This window comes from Heloderma suspectum, chromosome 2 (assembly GCF_057233095.1).
Source record: "Heloderma suspectum isolate Gila_16-S chromosome 2, 16-S_ref, whole genome shotgun sequence".
In the NCBI taxonomy this organism is placed as follows: domain Eukaryota; kingdom Metazoa; phylum Chordata; class Lepidosauria; order Squamata; family Helodermatidae; genus Heloderma; species Heloderma suspectum.
In genome coordinates, this window is record NC_139459.1 from 214,178,966 (window position 1) to 214,195,932 (window position 16,967).

Genomic DNA, 16,967 nt, shown 5'->3' on the forward strand with positions numbered 1-16,967 from the left:
GGAATCAATTATGCAGCAGAATTTGGCTTACATTGCTCTTTTATATGTATATAATTACACCTTTCAGAATATAGAAATATGCTCGATTTGTATTGCATTGACCAGACTGCTTCCATCTTGGCTTCAAGCTTGCAGCTTGCTTGCCTACATTTCCTTAGGCCAGAGAAGAGCAAGACTGCTAGATGAGATGTATATTCAAACTACTTGACACTTGCTGTATCCTTTTATTTAGGCTCAGGGCATTCCATCCATCACATAAGTAGGCAGATATTTCCTGCAGGCTCTTCTTTACAAGTGCAAATTTCACCCCAACCTATTGAGTAGCTTTATCTCTCCCTTACCACACAAGTTAGTGACTTCTTATTCACGGGTTTTGTGCAGTCTCAAATGTGGGAATGACCCCACTCAGACCACAGGTATTTTGGACTTCATCTTCAAGAAGCCCCTGCCAGCTTGGCTAACATTCAGGAATGCTGGGAGTTGAATTCCAAGACATCTGAAGATCTACTTTTTGCTAACCTTTGCCATAGAACTGTCTGGAAAATTAGGCGCCTGCCTTCCTCTCAACTGTGCTGCACAGTGGCATGCCTTGCATGGGGGTGAGGGAACAGAAATGGCACCTTCCCACTCAGTGGCCTCCTGGCCATACCCGAGGCAGCAGCCGGAAGAGGCCTTTTCTATACAGAGAGATCTGTGGGCTGCTTTTATGAGGGCTTATTCTCTTCCCTTAAGCTGTCACCCTAATGACAAGTAGAGCGGTCTTGAAAAAGTGTCATGATTGTTCTAATAAAATGCCTGAATTGGATTGTCGTGACCTCTGTCTTGATGAAGGTCATGGCACTGAGAGTTTTAAGTGGTGCCAAGGATTTACTAAAATGGCCAGGGAGCTTAGAACTTGGCACATCCGGTTTATTATGTAGAAATGAGCACTTATTTGGCTACAGACATGTCCCCTTGCAACTTTCATTCCATCCATGCTCCTCCTTTTGAGGCTTCCTGTGGATTCCATTGCTCTAAATCTGCTCCCCCAGTTACTTAATCAGAGAAGATCTCTGCTCCACAGCCTTCCATCTCTGCTGCTCCTTCAGTGAAGCTGAAGACTGCCTCTTCAAGATCTTCAATCCGTTGAGTCCTTGACATCCAGAAACACCCTTTATTTATTTTATTAATTAAATTTCTTAATTACCCATCTGGCCGGCCACTCTGGGTGATGTACAATAATACAAACAGTTTACAAATAACAAAATTACACATTAAAACATCATTTTCTAAAATTTCCCTAGCCCATCCCCAATGCCTGCCTGAACAACCAAGTTTTCAATGTGTGGTAGAAGCTCATTAAACGGGGGCCATGGTGGAGTTCCCTAAGGAGCGAGTTCCACAGAGTGGGGGCCACCACAGAGAAGGCCCTCTCCCTCGTCCTCACCAGTCTACCTGTCCTGGCTGATGGGACAGAGAGAAAGCCATCCAAGGCTGATCTTGTTGAGCAGCCTGTCTGGTGTTGCTGGAGGCGCTCCTTGAGATAGGCTGGGCTGGAACCATATAGGGTTTTAAAGGTCAAAACCAACACCTTGAATTTGGCCCGGAAAACAGTGCAACTCCTTCAGCACCGGAGTGATGTGATCATGCCAGCAGCTGCTTTTAATCAGGTGAACCGCCACGTTCTGCACCAGCTGCAGCTTCTGAACCATCTTGAAGGGTAACCCCACGTAGAGCACATTACAGTAGTCTAGATGAGAAGAGACCAGGGCATGTACTACTGATAGGAGCAAATGGTCAGGAAGCTAGGGGCGCAGCCGCCATATCAGATGGAGTTTATTTATTTATTTATTTATCTTATTTCATTTCTATACCGCCCAATAGCGGAAGCTCTCTGGGCGTTTCACAAAAATTAAAACAAAGAGCACACAATAAAACAATACAAAATATATAAAATATTAAAACCACAGTAAACAATACAACCAGAATAAAACCAGAATAAAACCTAGCAGCAGTGCAGGGATTTAAAATACAGATTTAAAACAGCAAATCTAAAATCTAAAGAGCTAAAACGCTAAAATGCCTGGGACAATAAACAGGTCTTCACCTGGGGCTGGAAGGAATATAACATAGGTGCCAGGCGAACCTCACCAGGGAGCTCATTCCACAGCCGGGGTTCCACAGCAGAGAAAGCCCTCCTCCTAGTAGCCACCCGCCTCACTTCCTTTGGCAGGGGCTCATGGAGAAGGGCCGCTGAGGATGATCTTAAGGCACATATGGGAGGAGGTGATCCTTCAGATAACCTGGCCTCAAGCCGTTAAGGGCTTTGAATGTTAATACCAGCACTTCGAATCGGCCTGGAAATGGACTGGCAGCCAGTGCAGCTGGAAAAGTGCTGGTGTAATATGAGCTCGCTGGCCAGTCCCTGTTAACAATCTTGCTGCCCTATTTTGGATGAGCTGAAGTTTCTGGACCGTTTTCAAAGGCCGCCTCACGTATAACCCATTGCAGTAATCCAGACGAAAAGTTTTCAGAACATGGATAACTGTAGCTAGGCTATGTCTGTCCAGATAAGGGTGTAGTTGGTATACCAGCCTAAGCTGATAAAAAGTGCTCTGTGCCACTGAGTTCACCTGTGCCTCACGTGACAGTTCTGGCACAGGTGAACTCAGTGGCATGGAGCACTTTTATGGAGTTGGTACAGTGCTGCCCGGCTCACAGCTGACACCTGAGCCTCCATGGACAGCTGGGAGTCCAAAATGACCCCCAGGCTGTGGACCTGGTCTTTCAAGGGTAGCCGTACCCCATTCAACACCAAGTCAACATCCCCCAGCCTCCTCTTGTCTCCCACCAAAAGTACCTCTGTCTTGTCAGGGTTCAGCTTCAGCTTATTCCTCCCCATCCAGCCACTCGCTGTCTCCAGACATTTGGACAGGGATTCTACGGCCAACCTTGGTGAAGATTTGAATGAGAGGTAGAGCTGCATGTCATCCGCATATTGATGACACTGCACCCCAAACCTCCTAATGATAGCGCCCAGTGGCTTCACATAGACGTTAAATAGCATCGGGGAGAGGATGGAACCCTGTGGCACCCCACGAGTGAGTGGCCACGGGTCTGAAACCTCCTCTCCCAGTGCTACCCTCTGGTACCTGCCAGAGAGGAAGGACCGGAACCACCGTAATATGATGTCTCCAATGCCCAACCCCTCCAGGCGGTCCAGGAGGATACCGTGGTCAATGGTATCAGAAGCTGCTGAGAGGTCGAGGAGAACAAGGAAGGAGCATTTGCCTCTATCCAGAGCCCTCCTCATATCATCCACCAAGGCGACCAAGGCCATTTCTGTCCCATGCCCAGGCCTGAAGCCTGATTGAAATGGATCTAGATAACCCTACAGCTCTGTCTTCTAAAGTCTTGTCCAACTTGGGGTCCTTGGCATCTCTGCTGTCAGATTCTGAGTGTGTGGCCCTGAAGTCAGCTTCTGAGGATTCATTGGCTACATTGTCTTCATTGCTCACATACCCACCAGCAAGGGCAATCCGCTGCCAAGCACTAGAGAGCAGGCTGTTTTGGCTGTGGCCTTGAGGTTGAGGAACACACTGCCGACTGGGGCATGTCACGCCCCATCATTGTAGGCCTTTAGAAGAGCTCTTAAGATGCCCTTGTTTTCTCTGGCCTTTTCTTATGATAGAATTTTATGGGCCTTTGAATTGAAATAGCTTTAGCTTCTGTTATTTAAATATTTATTGAAGTTTTAACTAGAAAGCATGCTTTAATTTCTACCTGGTTTTATGTAACTTTATTGTTTTATTAAGTTTATATTAAGTTTTGGAAGCCACCTTGAGAGGGCTTTTAACTTAAGGGCGGAATACAAATATCTTAAACAAATAAAAACTAACATACTGATAGCAGTGGTGCCCTCAAGGCAGGACTTTGGAGCAGGTGCCCAGGGCCCACTCAGCAGGATGAGTAGGAGGGCCCTCAAATGCAACAGGGCTGGCTGACCACATTTTAAGTAAGTGAAGAGATGCACATTACCATCTAAAGAGGGGTGCAGCTTGTAGGCACTACTGGTTGATGCACTCCATATCCCCTTTGGTTCCCAAAGACTCTGGGATCAGCCAGTGGTGAAAAGCCCTGGTACCCCTATTTTCTTCAGTGTTCCAGAATTTGCCTATGAGAGTAGAGGAGTCTACCAAGAAGAAACAGAAGGAATCTAAGATAGCTGGCTCCTGTACTCAAATGGTTCCAAGAGGATTTGTTGAACATCCGACTCAGTTGTCTCAGTTTTCCTCAGCACAACCCTTGACACCAAGGGAGAGTGACCTCCCAAACATTTGAGACTAGTAGCCTTCAGTGATGCGGAGCATTTCTTACCTCACCCAAGGGGTCAAGGATCCACACATTTTTATTATTAGCTTGATAGTGAACCCCAAATTGTGCTCATCTCTGACTTGACTGTGATGATGTGCTACACTTTGGTGGTGCTCTGAACACAACTGCAGGAGTAATTCCCCACTCTTCTTAGCTCTGTGCTGAGTAGGGGATTGGAGCAATGGCTTGTCCCTGTTGTGCTGAGCCTTGAAGAGGCTAAGAAAGGTGTGAACATCTTGCTGCTTTCCAAGCCTCTTTCAAGATTCAGCACAGTCTGGTTTAACCCCTACACTTCTCCAAGTTCTGGTGAAAGGCAGGGCCACTCTCCTGAATAATAATAAAAAAACCTTGCCAAATATGGCAAGTACATTTGTGGAGACTCCTGCAAGGACATCCAGTCTTTAAAGTTCTGCCTCTCCTGACCTCATTCAGGGAACACTTTTGTGTTCACCTCAGTGTACATATGATTGACACAAACCTTTGGAATGTGATTGGGTTACCTCACTCTTGTTTCATTCTCTTGCTTGTACCTATGTTGAAATTTCAATCTCCTAGGGCACTTTGCTGCTGATCTGAAAGCAGCTATTCTTCAAGAAAAGGATGTCAAAGGGAGACTCCAGCATGAAATTGAAGTAGAATTTATCAGCAAGTTTGATTCTACTCAATTAGGACTCAGTTGAAATCAGAATTTTATCTTCCATTAAAAGTGCTAAATTAGCATAGCAAAGCCAGGAATATTATGTTATCACCAGTTACTGCTGTTGTGAATGGTCACTGTGCTTATCTTGTGTGTGTTTGAGCTTTGCATAGAAATGTCACAGACTGTACCTCTTGCATTTTTTGGCCTTTTGGCCCTACTGTTTACAATTTTGCTTCTCTATACTTGTGTGAATGTTGCTTATACATACACACAGACACACACACACTGTGCCAACTGAGGATAACCCTTTATGTGAATGAAGGCTGTAGCCCACAAAATTGTATGCTTCAATAAGAGACCAATCCTATGGTCCCAGGGGCACATCCCTGGGGCCATAGGATTCATCCGAGCACTCTGTCTTTGGGCTCCTTGCCCTTAGGATTGCTCTCTAAATCTGTTGGTCATTAAGGTGCCACAAGCATTCTGTTATGGTAGGAAAAGGCTTGTTAGATCAGATACTGTGAAGTGCATCATTAGTTATGTTCTGATTTTCTATAACACCAGTATTTATAGTGTGGGCTAAGCTAGTCCCACCTGAAAGACACACCCTATCTAATTTCTTGTGGTGCCCTTTCCCCTTCATTCAGATTGGTAGGCTGTGCTCAGTAGTTGCTCTAAACCATTAGCTGAAGTCAGCATTGTCTTTGGGACTGCCTTGGACTTTTTGTACCTAGCAGGAAGAAACCATATTACCAGGGCTGTGCTGTAGTACTCAGATAACTAGGAAATGCTTTTCTGCTAGTGCCTTTAATTTCCATAAGTCTCATAAAAACCCTGTATGCAACCAAGACAGTGGTTATCTGCCCTTCATGTATATGGCTGAAAATCTAAGCATGCTTGTTTAAGCATACGTGTCATTGAAATCCATGAGATTTGGGATATGTAGAAGCATCATTCTGCTGCAGTTCCTCCTGGATGCACTTGCAGACTTAGGTCAAGCATGTTGTATTTAAGAGCAAGTCCCACTGAATCTAATTAGACTTCTCAAGGAAATATGCATATGATTATGGCTTCGGTGTGTTTCTTCTTCATTCATGGCTGTTCCCCTTAAGATGGTGAACTGCTCATTGAATTACCAAAAAGTAACTCTTAAAATAAAGCTGCATATTTTGCTGCAGTGCAAAAATAAAAAAAGTGGGAGAACCTTTTTCTCCATATGGTTTGGAGGTAGCCAGATCAGTGCAACGTCAACAGAAAAGCCCACAGAATGAAATGGTTATTGGTGGATATGACATACTGGTATGTCTGCACCTCCAACCCTGTGAGGTAGGACAAGCTGCAAGACACCCTTTATTTATATTTCTCAGCGGTAAGCTGTTGCCACCCACATACTAATAACTCTTATTTAATATTTAGTAACTCATAACCTGAACACGTCTTTTTCCAGAGCTTCCTTGAAGCTCCTTAGAACCAGGTCATCTTGTTTGCCAAGCAGTCCAGAGCATGGAAGAGGCCACCCTTCAGACTAGGCAAAGAACTAAATCAACTGTAATTTCCAATTTAGTATATATATTAAAAGAACCACACAGAGAGAGGTTCAGAAAAGCCAATTGCTTTTTTAAAAAATGAAATGAACATATCATTAGGTAACTGAACCTTCCTTACCAAGATCCTAAGACTAATTCAAAGCAGTTAATGGGCGGGGGAGGGGGTTTATTCCCCAGGACTCCAGAACATGGAATAGTTCTGCCTTGATTCTTTGCCTACCACACAAAGACAAAGGGTGGGCTCACACATTTGGGGAAGGAAAATAAGCCACCGTGGCTTATTTTCCCATCCTGTGCAAACTGGTTGCATGCTGCCTAATTATCATAATTATCCTCACCGGACGCGGCTTGTTGTGACATCTGAGCCCAGCGGAGGTGGTTTACAAACTACTCTTCAACCCTAGAACAAGCTATGTGTTCCAGGGTGGTTTGTAACCCACTACCCACCCTCGCCAGGTTCGGACCTCAGGACAAGCTATGCCCAGCAAGGATAATTATAATGTGACCAGCACACGTAGGGCGGTGGTTTATTTTCCCTCTCTCACCTTGCGAACACCATCAAAGAAAAGATGTCAAATGACAGATATTCATATGGGGGCTGGAGAGCTCAGAGAGAGGGAAACTGATGAATCCATTGCCTGGGAGGACCTAGCCATGCATCCTGTAAGGCAGAGCTTTCCAAACTGTGTGCCGCGACACATTAGTGTGTCGGCAGCAGTGTGTAGGTGTGTCGCGCAAAATGCAGAAAATTGTGCGGAAGGGCACCGCAGAGCTCCCTTACTCACATTTGCTTCCCTTGGCCCCTCCCCCCGGAACTTCCTAAAGCAGCTAATGTTAAAGCAGCTAAGGCTTAGCTGCTTTAACATTAGCTGCTTTAAGATCATGTGGCGTCTTCACGTTGCATGCACATGATTGGCGGTGTTGGAGCAGTACGGCGAGGTAGAGGCGCGGGGCGAAGAGAGGGGAGCGGAGGCGCCGCCCAGGGAGCAGAGCTTGACCGATGCCAGCGGCCACCAGCCCTGCGAGATTTCGAGTGCGCCCTTCGTGGACTTCTGCATCACACTCCTGCGTGGCCAGGCCAGAGTAGCGCGTGGGTGGAAATGCCGACTGGGACTGCACCAAGCAGGCTGTCTGCCATCTTGGCCGGTTGGAATGGAGCTCAGTGGAGGCCGGAAGCCTCAGAATCAGCGTGCTCCCAACCCCCCGGGCGAGCGCAGCTGCAGGCTGTCACCCAGTCAACCCACCTGCTGCTGGCTGAAGGGAGGCCACCCTCCCAAACCCAATGTGGCAAACAGCAAGCCACCCACCACGTGGCACTTATGATTTGATTTCTGCCATTTATTTTTATTTTCACTCTGCTGTAATTGTGGATTAACCACCCACTGGCAGTGTACCACCGGAGAGTGCTGGAACTGGACTCTGGACATAGGCGTTGCAAATATTTACAGCAATGTAGCCTTGTAGTGGCGGACGTCTCGCTCCAAAGACGATCAGACACGGGCTAGAGCTATATCTTCAGCCTATCACGTGGCAGTGAAGGCAGCAAAAAAGAAATATTATGCTGCCTCCATCGCGTCTGCAGAGTGCTGCCCCAGGAGGCTGTTCCAAGTGGTCCGGAGCCTGGTCGGTCCTGTGGCTCCGGAACCACTGGAGCATTCTAAGGCCTCCTGTGAGGCTTTGGCAAGGCACTTTGCAGATAAAATTGATCAGATTAGGTGTGTTACTCTGCACACTATGGATACAGTTAGTGAGCAAGAGGCGGCCTGTGGCAAACCGGTTTTGTGGGATCGGTTCCAGCTTCTTCCTCCTGATGAAGTGGACAAGGTGCTTTCATCTGTAAGGCCGACCACCTGCTTACTTGATCCTTGCCCATCTTGGCTCATTATGAGCTGCAGAGAGAGACTGGGTTAAGGGATCAGGGCGGTGGTGAATGCCTCCCTTGAGGAGGGAGTGATGCCAACAGCCCTCAAGGAGGCAGTTATAAGACCACTCTTAAAGAAGCCCTCCTTGGATCCTCAAGTTCTGAACAGCTTTCGCCCAGTCTCAAATCTGCCATTTTGGGGCAAGGTGATTGAGCAGGTGGTGGCGGTGCAGTTGAAGGCACACTTGGAAGAAACTGATTATCTAGACCCATTTCAGTCGGGCTTCAGGCCTGGGCATGGGACAGAAACGGCCTTGGTCGCCTTGGTGGATGATATGAGGAGGGCTCTGGATAGGGGTGAATGCTCCTTCCTTCTCCTCCTCGACCTCTCAGCGGCTTTTGATACCGTTGACCACGGTATCCTCCTGGACCGCCTGGAGGGGATGGGCATTGGAGACACTGTATTGCGGTGGTTCCGGTCCTTCCTCTCCGACAGGCACCAGAGGGTAGCACTGGGAGAGGAGGTTTCGGACCCGTGGCCATTTACTTGTGGGTTGCCACAGGGTTCCATCCTCTCCCCGATGCTATTTAACATCTATGTGAAGCCACTGGGGGCTATCATCAGGAGGTTTGGAGTGCAGTGTCATCAATATGCGGATGACACGCAGCTCTACCTCTCATTCAAATCTTCACCAAGGTTGGCCGTAGAATCCCTGTCCAAATGTCTGGAGACGGTGAGTGGCTGGATGGGGAGGAATAAGCTGAAGCTCAACCCTGACAAGACCGAGGTACTTTTGGTGGGAGACAAGAGGAGGCTGGGGGATGTTGACCTGGTGTTGAATGGGGTACGGCTACCCTTGAAAGACCAGGTCCACAGCCTGGGGGTCATTTTGGACTCCCAGCTGTCCATGGAAGCTCAGGTGTCAGCTGTGAGCCGGACAGCGCTGTATCAACTCCATCTGATACGGCGGCTGCGCCCCTTCCTTCCCGACCATCTGCTGCCATCGGTAGTACATGCCCTGGTCTCCTCTCGTTTAGACTACTGTAATGCGCTCTACGTGGGGTTACCCTTGAAGACGGTTCGGAAGCTGCAGCTGGTACAGAACGCGGCGGCTCGCCTGATTAAAGGCAGCCGCCGGCGAGATCACATCACTCCAGTGCTGAAGGAGTTGCACTGGTTACCAGTTGTTTTCCGGGCCAAATTCAAGGTGTTGGTTTTGACCTTTAAAACCCTATATGGTTCCGGCCCAGCCTATCTTAAAGAGCGCCTCCAGCAACACCAGACAGGCTGCTTAACAAGATCAGCCTCAGATGGCCTTCTCTCTGTCCCATCAGCCAGGACAGCTAGACTGGTGGGGACGAGGGAGAGGGCCTTCTCTGTGGTGGCCCCCACTCTGTGGAACTCCCTCCCTAGGGAACTCCGTCATGCCCCCTCTTTAATGAGCTTCCGCCGTGCATTAAAAACGTGGTTATTCAGGCAGGCATTTGGGGTGGGTTAGGGTATTTAAAAAAAAAAAAAATTATGGTAAAATTTTATTGTTTTAAATTGTTTTATGGGGGTTGTACATCACCCAGAGTGGCTGGGTGACCAGTCAGATGGGCGATTAATAAATTTAATAAATAAAATTTAATAAATAAATAAATAGTGAGACATATATATTTACACCATTTTTGTTGGACTTTTGCTTCCCTACTTCATGTGTTTTTGCAGCTGAGCTCCTACCTGGGCCTATGTGTCCTAATATGTATTGTAAATACTTTAGTTAATTTTGTTTATTTTTCACATTTTCTTGCACATATTTACATACTGTTACTCATAAATGACAATAATGTATGTTACCTTACAAATCATATATTTTTTAAAATATAAATGAATGAATAAATAAAGGTTTTCATGAGATATATTCTATCCCCATACATTTCATTATTACAATTTATGTATGTGTCCGTATCTCTTATAACGGATTAGTTTAACCTCCGGTTTGCTAGTAAAACTGAATTACCGTGTCACGAAATGATGCATGTCTAAAAAGTGTGTCACCAACATGAAAAGTTTGGAAAGCTCTGCTCTAAGGGATTTCTATGGTACATACTTAGCATAAGGCTGAGTTGGTTTGTGGGCTATTCCAGCCTGGCCTTGCCTGGGCATATTCTTTATTCAGAGGTATTTCCAGAAAAGGAGAGAAGGGAGAAAAAGAAAGAAAGAAAGAAAGAAAGAAAGAAAGAAAGAAAGAAAGAAAGAAAGAAAGTTGGATTTCTCACAGTAGGGATGGCTGAATAGGTGGAAATCTGTGTGTGTAAATGTTAATATATATGTATAAACATTTCTATATGGCCCAATAGCCAAAACTCTCTGGGTGGTTCACAAAACAAAACTTAAAACCATAAAAAACAATAACACAATAAAACAAAAACCTTAAGTTTAAAACAAAATAGAATAAAAATAAAAAGCGGAATAAAAGCCAGCATCGATGCAAACACACTCACACACACACATTTTAAATAAAAACTTTTTTAAAGGATGGAAAGCTTTAGTAGTTTTAACATTGTTGTTGGCTTAACATCGTTGCTGGCTTAATATTTTAATTGTTTTTATGTATTTTATTATTGTAAGCCGCCTTGGGAGGGCTTCTGCCCTGAAAGGCGGCCAAGAAATATTTTAAATAAATAATAAATAGTAGTGGGGGAGCTTCGGGACAATGGCCATGACGAGCGCTGTCTAGGATATCTGTCAGAGCAATCGCGTGAAGGTTAGAGCTGTTGCAGGAGGTATTAATGTTAACCATAAAATCCAGGAGTGAAGGACTGGTAATAGGAGCTGAGAGTGGAAATTGTGCCAGGTATTCATAATGCATTTTGGTACAAATCATGTGAAAGGTAGCTGGTGCAGATTAATTTTCTAATAATATTGATAAGGTTGGAATGTGAACCCTCTCTTCTTTTCTCAGATCATCTGGTGATGGTTCAGATGCTGAACTGAGGTGCAAAGAGGAGAGCTTTAGCACAATGGTGGGTGTGAAATAAAAGTTTGGACAGAGAAGCGTGCTGCTTCCAGCTGCTGTGTTTGAGTGATGACTGCAAAATGGGCTTCTTCAGTCAAAGTTCATGAATGTTCATCATGGGCAACGTGGGAAGGCTTTTCTTCTAATGTGCTGATTAAGAGCCTTCCCAGCGTCGTGACATGCGAGATAAAATACTGGAGATTGCATTCTTTGCCTTAAAACTTAATTAAAACCATATATCAAAAAGCAAGACCATGCGCTTAATAAAAAAAGACTTGATAAAATTATACTAATACACTTCAGTTTCAATCAAGAGCTCCCTGATGGAAGGCGTTTGAGAGGCCAAGCCTGAGTGTAACTAGATTAGAAACGCCTCCAATGCAGTATTTATGGTGCAGGCAGCCCCTGCTCGGAGATGCGTGGCCTGAGAAACAGGAATGCTCTCTCTCCACAGCAAGGCATCAGTCCTGCTTACTTGTAAATGGAAGAAGGGTAAAGAATATGCAAGCAGACAAGTAGCAGCTTTGCATGGGGAGCTTGGCTTGCTGGCTTATGAGCTTAAGGACTAATTTTAATGGCCAGTTCTTCATCCACAACACTTCTGTATTTATGGGGGGGGGGAAAGGGAGACTTTAATTAGCATTTGGGGCTCTGGAAGAGAGACCCCTATCCTCTAGTGCTCATCCCTTTACTCACCTCATACACATGCCCCTCCACTTGTGGTGAGCTCAGTTACCCTATCTGAGAAATCCTCCATCCAAGACCCAAGGTGCCATTTTTAGCACAGCAGGGTATGCTGCCCTGGTGTAGTATTCATTGCTTTAACAAAGGAAGCAAACAGGAACTTTAAGACTCTCTTGCCTAACACAGCTGCAGCAGCTCTCAAGAGCTGCCTCCAAGTGCCATTTTGGCAATGGGAGGCCGATTGCTAATGTACAGCATAAATTGCAGCAGAGACAGGGTAGGTCGGAGGAGGAAGATGGGATCAGTAAAGCATTATGGTCAGCAAGACACAGTCCTTGGAGGGAAAATCAGGATCTAATTATAAAGAGAAGGGAGGATATGACACGTGAGAGGCTGCAAGGACTGAAAGGGCTTTGCATTCTCCTTCCAACTTGAAAAAGAGGTCCTCTTAGAATCTGTGTGCATGCCCATAGATAATATCCTCAAGCTCTCTGAGAGCATCCTGTGAGCTCTAGTGTCCCTGGCAGAGAAATATGCCCTAGTACTCTAGCAAAGCAAGTCTCTGTGCCCTTATTGGAGAAGGAGAATCCTCACTGTAACTTGTTTAATAAAACTCAGCAGTAGGAATATCTCTTTGGGGACCAAACTTGAGGGAGAAAGCTTTAGCAAGGCATCAGTGAGAGATGTGTTCTGCATGGTAGATGAGTCTGAGAAGAGAACAGAAAAGCAGACATTGGAAAGAACAGCCTGCTCTATTTGACAGTTTTCAGACTTCCATCATGGCCCAGTGTTTCTGGTTTTGTCACACTGAACATAATAGAAATGGAAATCTCTGAATTGGCCTAATAAAGGTATTATACTATATGGGTTTTGGAAATGGAGATGTGGTTCAGAATGGGGCAAGCAGCTTTGTGCTCTCTGGCTCCCTTCCTGCACTTCTCCTCTTTCCCATCTTCCTGGAGGTTTGCTGTTCTTGGGTATTCCAAACCCAACCATGGCAGCTATGTCCAGAAGATCAAGGGAAGGGAAAGGTGGGGACCTCCCTACTCTCCATGTGGGTGACTAGGTTGGAGAAGGCCTGACCATTAAAAACACTAAGGGAGGAAGGAGTTAAAGTGTGGGGTGTAGGAAGAAAGAGAACAGCGGCAAAGTGAAGGGATAGATGCCCCAATTCTCCCCTCCCCTGAATATTGAGCAATTAACTAAACTAGATAAAAGGTAAAACTTAAAGGTAAGTCTTAATCAAGACTCTAATATATTTGGGGGAACATAATAAGCTAAATTATACTCGGTCATACCCTTGGTCCATCTGGCCCAGTAATGTCAACAGTGACTGACAGCAGCTCTCCAGAGTTTCAGGCTGGGGTCTTACCAGCCCTACCTGGAGATGCTGGGGATCAAACCTGGGACCTTCTGCATGCAAAGCAGGTGCTCTGCCACTGAGCTATGTCCTCCCTCCCCAGATGTTCTGTGTAAATCCAAATTTTACCCCTTTTGTCAGTGGTCTGCTTGCCTCTCATGTTCTTTTATGCGAAGGTTGCTACTGCATTTCACCCCATTCCCCAATTGTTCTGACATAGGTTGTGCTTGGAATACCCTCACAACACCACTCTATGGTGGATAAATGGATGTTTGTCAAGATGATGGTTGTAGTATTCTTGTATTGGTCCCCTGTACAATTACTCATGTGATTACACACCTCTCTGCTGACCATTCACCACAGCAGACATCCTGAGAACAGTTGAACAGATTTATTAAGGGTAACAAATATAGCCTTGAGGCTCACAAACACAGGACGGAGGGGAGGAGAAGAACACAGAATATAAGTCCCACCCACTGAGCTATGGGAAGAGGAGTGGCTATAGACACCTTTTATCCATTCACTGACCATACACCACATCCCCCTTCCTCAGCTAAAAGCAAGGTGGCCTTGGGCGCCTTGGTGGATGACATGAGGAGGGCTCTGGATAGGGGCGAATGCTCCTTCCTTGTTCTCGACCTCTCAGCGGCTTTGATACCGTTGACCATGGTATCCTCCTGGACTGCCTGGAGGGGTTGGGCACGGGAGACACCATATTACGGTGGTTCCGGTCTTCCTCTCTGGCAGGTACCAGAGGGTAGCACTGGGAGAGGAGGTTTCGGACCCATGGCTGCTCACTTGTGGGGTGCCACAGGGTTCCATCCTCTCCCCGTTGCTATTTAACATCTATGTGAAGCCGCTGGGGGCTATCATCAGGAGGTTTGGGGTGCGGTGTCATCAATATGCAGATGATACGCAGCTCTACCTCTCGTTCAAATCTTCACCAAGGTTGGCTGTAGAATCCCTTTTCAAATGTCTGGAGACGGTGAGTGGCTGGATGGGGAGGGATAAGCTGAAGCTGAACCCTGACAAGACAGAGGTACTTTTGGTGTGAGACAAGAGGAGGTTGGAGGATGTTGAGCTGGTGTTGAATGGCGTTCGGCTACCGTTGAAAGACCAGGTCTGCAGCCTGGGGGTCATTTTGGACTCCCAGCTGTCCATGGAGGCTCAGGTGTCAGCTGTGAGCCGGACAGCGCTGTACCAACTCCATCTGATATGGCGGCTACGCCCCTTCCTTCCTGACCATCTGCAACCATCGGTAGTACATGCCCTGGTCTCCTCTCGTTTAGACTACTGTATGTCAAGGGCTCCTTGGAGGTCTCTCTCTGTCTAAACCAGTAGCCAAGTCCAGACACAGACAAAGGAATTCCTTTCAAAGCTTTATTCTTCTTTTACAACTTAACAACTATACCAATTGCAACTAGATCTGAGCAGCACAGTACCTATGCCCTAAGTTGGAACAGTTGGTCCCCGTTTGAAAGGGAATTACTGGCAGACCCCTGAGCTTAAGGACTAGGGAGAGTCCCCTTTTCCCTTGGAGCCTCTGGGCGCAGCCGTTGTTTGCGCGCCAACCTGGCACTTCGCCTCCTTTCCGCGCCCTCCATCTGGCACCGCTCTCTGCGTCGCGCATCCACCAAGTCTGCTATCTGTGCTTGGTCGCTCCCTGGACTGCTAACTAAACTAGGAATGCTGGTGGGAGGAATCTCCGTCAGCTGTTGGTCCTGGGAAAGAGGAGCGCGCTCCTCTCCCAGGAGCGACTGCTCTTCCTCAGAATCAGAACTACTCTGGGATTCTATGGGCTCAGTGTCCACCCTGACACTGTAATGCGCTCTACCTGGGGTTATCCTTGAAGACAGTTTGGAAGCTGCAGCTGGTACAGAACATGGCGGCTCGCCTGATTAAAGGCAGCTGCCGGCAAGATCACGTCACTCCAGTGCTGAAGGAGTTGCACTGGTTACCAGTTGTTTTCCGGGCCAAATTCAAGGTGTTGGGTTTGACCTTTAAAGCCCTATATGGTTCTGGCCCAACCTTTCTTAAGAAGCGCCTCCAGCAACACCAGACAGGCTGCTTAACAAGATCAGCCTTGGATGGCCTTCTCTCTGTCCCATCAGCCAGGACAGGTAGACTGGTGAGGACAAGGGACAGGGCCTTCTCTGTGGTGGCCCCCACTCTGTGGAACTCCCTCCCTAGGGAACTCCGCCATGCCCCCTCTTTAATGAGCTTTCACCATCATTAAAAATGTGGTTATTCAGGCAGGCATTTGGGGTGGGTTAGGGTATTTTTAGAAATATGTTTTTACTGTAGAATTTTATTGTTTTAAACTGTTATATATTCTGTACATCACGCAGAGTGGCTGGGTGACTAGCCAGATGGGCGATTAATACATTTAATTAATAAATAAATAAATTTCTCTGAAAAAAGCCAACATGAATTAACTGATGATTATGGAGGTTAATTAAGGTTTGTTGTTGTTCAGTCGTTCAGTCCTGTCCGACTCTTCGTGACCCCATGGACCATAGCACACCAGGCCTTCCTGTCCTGCGCACTCTCCCGGAGCGTGCTCAAGTTCATGTTCATTGCATCGGTGATGCTATCTAGCCATCTCATCCTCTGCCGTATGAAATCATGGTACTTTGCTGCTATGTGCACAGTCTGACCACTTTGAGTCTGTGTGGTCTTTTGCAGAAGTACCTCTTCAGGCTCTGGTAGAGGTTCTACCTCCTGACATGATTGTTCAGGTAGTTCAGGGTGGCATTCTCCTGAAGACTCTTGTGAGCTGTAATCAGACCATGTCTTAGCTGAAGTATGGGATTTCCTTAAGTGCCTGCAGTTTCTTCTATAAGTGTTTCCTCCATAAGTCCTTACATCATAAGAACGAGGCTCAGATCTTTTGTGTGTCACTGTTGTAGGAACTCATTCATCTCCTGCCTGCATCCAGACCCTCTCTCCTTCTGATAATGAAGGAAGAGGTGATGCACAAGTATCATAGTGCTTTTTCTGGTGTGTTTGATAAGTCTTTACCTGCTCGTGGGCACCATTAGGAATTTGCAGTGTGTTCTGCAGCAGCTGACCCATCAGCATTTGTGCCGGTGCAAATTGTGACCCAGTGACTGGCGTGTTCCTGAGATGCAGTAAGGCTAGGTAGGGGCCAGAGCCATCATAGATTTTTTGAACAGGAGCTTGACAGTTTGGACACTATGCTCTGTTTGTCCATTGGCTTGTGGATAACCTGGGCTGGAGTGGATCAATGAAATACCCTAGTCAGTCGCAAACTGTAAAATAAGCACGTTTGCAAAGGGGATGTGGTCACACACTAACTCCTTAGGTATGTCATGGCATGAAAAAGTGGCCTTCATCTTGGCTATTACAGATGCAACCATCTTGTCCTGAAGGTGCAAAACCTCTGGATATTTAGAGAAATAATCTGCAATGATATGATACAAATGTCTACAAAACTCAAAAATATCAGCTGTAATTTAAGGTAAGGCAGTTCTGAGATGGCATGGGAAATCTTAGGCTC